This window comes from Solea solea, chromosome 16 (genome assembly GCF_958295425.1).
Source record: "Solea solea chromosome 16, fSolSol10.1, whole genome shotgun sequence".
Lineage (NCBI taxonomy): Eukaryota > Metazoa > Chordata > Actinopteri > Pleuronectiformes > Soleidae > Solea > Solea solea.
In genome coordinates this window covers 13,541,390-13,547,389 of record NC_081149.1, presented here as the reverse complement: position 1 = coordinate 13,547,389, position 6,000 = coordinate 13,541,390, and the positions used below count along the sequence as shown (strand labels likewise).

General features: G+C 43.0%; 1 protein-coding gene across 6 annotated transcripts in view; it reads right to left on the bottom strand.

The window, feature by feature from the left end:
• Window positions 1-6,000, bottom strand: part of baiap2a (BAR/IMD domain containing adaptor protein 2a) — a 49,303-nt gene that overhangs the window by 25,726 nt on the left and 17,577 nt on the right. The gene's annotated exons all lie outside the window — the stretch shown is intronic.

Here is a 6,000-nt window from a genome sequence, read left to right as displayed (position 1 = left end):
AAATGCTAATTTAAAGGCATCACAATACGAAACCGCCAGAGCTGTGGAAATACTGGTTGGATCAGACACATTACATGAAATATTCCGACATGTGTGCACATTGCCTGCGTGTGAGACAGAGAGAGCGAGAGAGTCTATGGGAAGTCCTGTTCGTGTCATCCCAGCTGGATGTCAGCTCACCTTCAGCACATGCCACTGCTGTGAACAAATGAAGGGGCAATGTGAATGTGTGTAGAACGAGCATGTGGGGGCCACTGGCTTCCCATCATGCAGCGCGTGTCTCCGAAATAGTCAGGAGAAGGCAGGGACCCCTGGGATGGAGGCACAGAGGCTAAGAAAAAGAGCTCCTCTGCTCTCATTTAAAACAGGGGCAGGTGCTGGAGGAGGTGAGAGGAGGTAGGCCAGACTGAAGACAGAGTGACGGAGAGAGGGGAAACGGAGAGAGAGAGACACACACACACACACAGAGAGAGAGAGAGAGAGAGAGGGAGAGCTGCATGCTTACAGTAAGTGCACTGCTCATTCAGATAAATACAGTTTACTCTAACTTCATCCACCACCACTACCCTCAACTCTTAACAGATATTATAGGATGGCGTCCTTTTACCAGCAGGGATGCAAAAGTCGTATGCTAGATAAATAAACCACAACAATTCTGATGCCTTATTTCCCCCCTTGAGAATGTTCTAGGGAGATTTTTCCATTGGGCCCCATTTCCAGCAGCAACTTAGGTAACCCACTGTGTGAGTTCAGTTTATTACGGCCTACTTTTTTTTTTTTTTGCTTTTTAAATACCTAACACATGTAATTTCCCAGAAGGCACTGCTTTGTGCTGAATCATACATGTGTGTTATTAAAATGTGGCAATTAGCGAGGTTGCAAGAGTCAATAAGAGGGGTGGAGGGGGGGAAGTTATTTGATTTATTCTGGCTGGAGAGGCTGAACTGTGAGTGCCTTACATTCCTGTTCAGCTTATCTTTTTTTTTTGCTTTTTTTAACCAGCTAAAATGTCAAAAGGGAGTTTATTTAATTGTTAGGACAGGGTGGACTGGAAAGCCACCTGGGATTTAACATACTGTGGTGTATTATATCTTTAAACAGTGAAACACAAGCAGGACTGTTTCACCTAAGGACATTAAGACAAGCCGATCTAACCAGTAAGTCTGAAAACAGGCCGCCATTGTTGCACCAGAACATCAGTCATAACAAGGACATGGATCATTTTTGTTGCTTTGAATATTCGTCTTTCTGCCCTGATTATCACAGAAACCTCTGTGATGTCACTGCGCTCACAATTAGATACTTATAATCCATGTACATTCATAAAGCACATCTCTGTGTAGTGTTTTTTTTTTCCCTTTCATCACACACCCCCCCCCCCCCCCGTTTGCACTTTGAAACCAAATTCCCGGGTTTGCAACCCATTCACCTTTTATTATGATATCTGACTCCAGATGTGATAGAAAGGCAGAATTTTTTTATTTTCTCTTTAAACATTTAGTGTTTGAAAAAAAAAAAAAAAAAAAAAAAAAGGTCTGAAGGGACCACATCTTCACATTATCAAATGTTAAAAAAAAAAAGAAAGAAAAAGGTTTGGACACACCTGTTCGAACCCTTGCAACTTGCCACATCTGCAAGTACAATAGTGGAGCATGGGATCGAACCCCAACCTTCTGGATGAAGGTGACCTGCTCTTCCACTACACTCACCTTCACACAAAAACAAAGTAATCATATGTTCCCCAGGGTTAAATGTGCAGCGTGAGTAAAGATATTTAATGTCAATTCAAAAGGTCAATTCAAAAATGACATAATTTATGCGCAATAAATTCCATTATTGTTTCAAGTTCAAGTCAACGAGTAATCATTTGAAATAATCCTGAATTGAATTTTGAACCAAATAATCAATGGGGATTATTATTTTTTACATAATGGAGGAGCCCACGCTGCAACGATTAATAGATGACACATTTAGTCACAGACTAATTTAACCGTCAGGTATTGTCGGTTACTTCATCACTTGGCTTTTTCACGCTGTGGACCAGAACATCATTTTTCTTTATATACACAGAGTGAGACATCTTGCTTTCTACCCATCTCTGCTGGGTAAACATCAGAGCGACATGGCTGCTGCTGCTGCTGCTGCTGCTGCTGCTGCTGATGATGATGATGATGTAACGCCTTCTAAAAAGGAACGGGAGCATTTCACGCTCTCGACGAAACCAAGACAAAGATTGTAAAATGTGCATATCGCAGGAGCGCGTCGTAGTCTTGCCTTTTAACATGAAAGTCCCTGTAAAGTGATAAACGCGTTGCTCGTGATTTTTGCCACCCCACAGGAAAACGCATTAGTTACCACCTCACCAAATTGGGAAGAGAGGGATTAAAAAAGTTGCTCAGTGTTTAAAAATGAGGTTTTGATTCATCTTCGCTCTCTGCTGCGAGATCCTCGACTGTGTGTTATTCAACTTCACAGTCCAAAGTTACAACCGTAGCAGTACTCTTTTCACTTGTTTACTTCTTTCTTCATGTTAATTAATTGGCACTAATGGTGCATTACCGCCAGCAGTCTTGTTTACATTTTCAGTCCCTCAGCTACAAGATTGTTCGGATGCATTCCTGATGCACTGCCTTACTGAAGATTAAGAGTAAAGTTTACCCTCGTCTATCATATTTATTTTCTTTCTTTTCCCCATTTTTTTTTTTAAAGTCCTTAGAGTAAAGGTACTGATGTCCTCACAGACGCATTTTTATTTATCTTTTGTGGTAGTATTCTAAACAGCAGCAGTATTTTGTATTGTCTTTATTGTTAGTTGGCACATAACAACCTCAAGGTAAACTGAAAAGTTGGTAGCTTAAGAAAGCCATAGGGCAATTGTGTGATTTATTATCCGATTGGTCGACAAATTATTACAGTAATCAATGGCTTGTCGACTATCAAAATAGTAATAGTTAGTAATTCATACACAGCACCAGCAGCAACTTGGGGTTACGTATCTTGTACAGGGACACATCACAGTGAAGTTTTACATATATTCATTTTCCATTTTGCCAACCACACTCCGTTTGAGCCAATCAAAGGTTTTCATAATGTGGGGGGGGGGGGAAATGGCCTATAGCTTATGTCAGTCACAGCACAAGATGAAGAAGCTCCAAGGATGATGAAAGACATCTTCAGAGGAGATAAGAACGTATGAATCGCTTCTTTGGCTGTAGACTATATTATAAGTAAATAACAATCCCGATGGAGCAGAGCTTATTGGGTGGGATTGTCAAAAGTATCTCTAAACCCATAAACCCCGGGTTTCCCGTATTTCCCTCGAAGGTTTTGGAAAGCCATAAATGTCACCGAGGTATAATAAGTGCTCAACTCCTTCTACTTGAAGAGGAATAAAAAAGAGGAGGAGGATGGCAGAAACAGAGGGAGGGAGACTTGGGGGGGGGCTGAGGGAGGAAGAGCAGGTGTGTGAGTGTGTGCGTGTGTTGGAGTGCATGCATGTGTATGCATTTGTGAGTGGGCGGCAAAGTGACAGGCGATGATTAGCCCAACCAGAGGAGGATATGTGGGAGGCAGTGTGTGGGAGTAGTGGGGCTGGAGAGAGAGAGAAAGAGAGAGAGAGGGGGGAGGGGGGCTCTGTCTCTTTAGGCAGAGATATACACAAGTGGATTAAAAGAGCCCTCGCCCTGCATAAACACACAACACTCACACAAGAAGATTTATGCACAGAAAGTGCACACAACCTCCATCATGCATACAGTATATAGCATGTACACAAACCAGGGTGGATTCCTGTAGGAACACACTGTGTTCTAAAAGGAGCCAGCGTTTGGTTTATGTGTTGATTATGCAATCAGCAACAGACTGTGGTTTGGGTTTTTTTTCCACAAGTGATTTCATTAATGTTGTGTGCGTGCGTGCGTGTATGCATTAAAAGGCAATTAGAACTCAAACTCATGTACGCACATTCGTATGTGAGCATCAGTGTCACCTCAGTGGAGATGCTATCCATAAATGGCGCTTTTCTGGTACTGGCACGGCACGGCACTGCACGGCACGGCACGGCACGGCACGGCGCGGCGCGTTTTCCATTGCTTAACAGTAGTGACTTGTGACTTGTATGACTTGGTCATATGTGACTGAAATGAAATACGGCGGAAGGGGTTGTGATGCGGGTCGCCGCAAGCAATCGAGGCTTTCTGGCAGTGCCCGTCGCTAAATACACCAAGAGACTCCTCTGTAAAATGTTGAGATTTTAGACATTTCCCTGCTATATGTTGGAGATTAACGAATGTGTTCAGGATTTTTAAGTCTGGCATTGCTGGGTTCGATTCCAGCGTCGGACATTGCGTTCATGACCCAGTCAAGTTTAGTATTGGCTCAACTCGCTTGGAATATTGTCAGAGCAGGTAGTAAAAAAAGTATCAGGAACCAGGTACTATCGCTAATGGAAAAGCAAAAAAAACAAACAAAGAAGGGCAGATTTGTGCCGCACACAGAGTGGAGCCGTGCTGCAACTGGGTAGTGGAAAAGTGCCAAAAGTATCCATAAATACAGACATTAGCAACTGAGACAAATTACAGTATTTATGCACTTTAAAAAAGGTCCAGTTGGAAACATTTAGGAGGGTTTAGGAGGGAGTCAAACCAATACATTGCAATGATATCTGCTGTCAAACAAAATGCAAAAGGCTGTGGTTTGTTTGGCTGACCTCCGGGACAATGTTTTCCTCCAACGTGAGGATATTTATATATTGTGTCAAACAGGAAGTTCTGAGCTCACCCCGACACATAATCAGAAAGAGGGTCAAGGCCCTGGCATAGAGCTCAGGGTGTGGCCAAATAGAACAAAAACCTCCACATGGCTTGAAAATAAAGCCAGACCAACCCTTCCCCTGGGAACTTCAGTGGTACACAGACGAGCGCTGGGTGGTCAGGAGTTGGTACACTGTCCACAGTGAACAATACCTTCCCTTAAGCCTGCATTTTTCCCTTTTTCAGAAGAGCACAAATCGATTCAGTCTCTGCCGCCGCTTGATGAACACAAACAAAAGGAGACGGAGTTACTGACAGACGAGATGAGTTGTTTGACTGAGAGAATGAGTCATTTCAAATATCCAGTGCCTTGCAGAACTTCCTCCGGGCTGGATTTATGAAAATATAATCAGTTTTCTGTCTCGGTGTGACAAAGAGGTGAGGGCATTGATATACACACACACACACACACACACACTTTCGTTAATGACAAGTGCAGGTGAGGAACGACCGGCTTGGTTTTGCTACTGTAAGTGGGGCTCGGTTCAACTTAGAAATCAATAGAAAAGCCTGACAGACTTTGCGAGATGGAGACTGAGAGCAGGGGGATTGCTTACTGAATAAAATATCCCGAGAAGAACTTTCATGTCACTCCCCTGATGGAAACCCAGACCTTTTCCAGCTCCAACACAGCGAAGTCCCCGTCAAATCAACAGCTTCTTCTACACAGATCAAGCCGTCGAAAGCACAATCACACAAAAAAAAAAAGAAAAAAAAAGGGAATCTCTTCAAACAAGAGCTGATTTCCCATGGGCTGGAATACAGATGCAGTCACGGGCTCCGATCACCTAGGAAACAACTCACTATGAGAGGACCAGGTGTCGCTTCTCCAATTGACCTTTATATTTGGAGACAGATAGATATAGGCAGACGCACCTAATTGTCATGACATGCACACGTCTCACATCTGCTGCACGGATACAATTTTCCACACAAAAATCATATTACACTGCATATTCACCAAACTGGCAAACTCCTACCAGTTGCATGGAAAAAAAAAATCCAATCGTCAGTTTGGATGAGCGTGCATTGTCATCGTCTACACCGCTGTAAATAAATGATGTACAGCTCCCACTTCACTGTGCTGTCAGCGCCGCATTCGTCTCATCATTGTTACCCGTTTCTTTCTCTGATGACATTTCTCTGACAAAATGAGGTCCAAAAAAAAAAAAAAAAGTTCTTTCTTTCA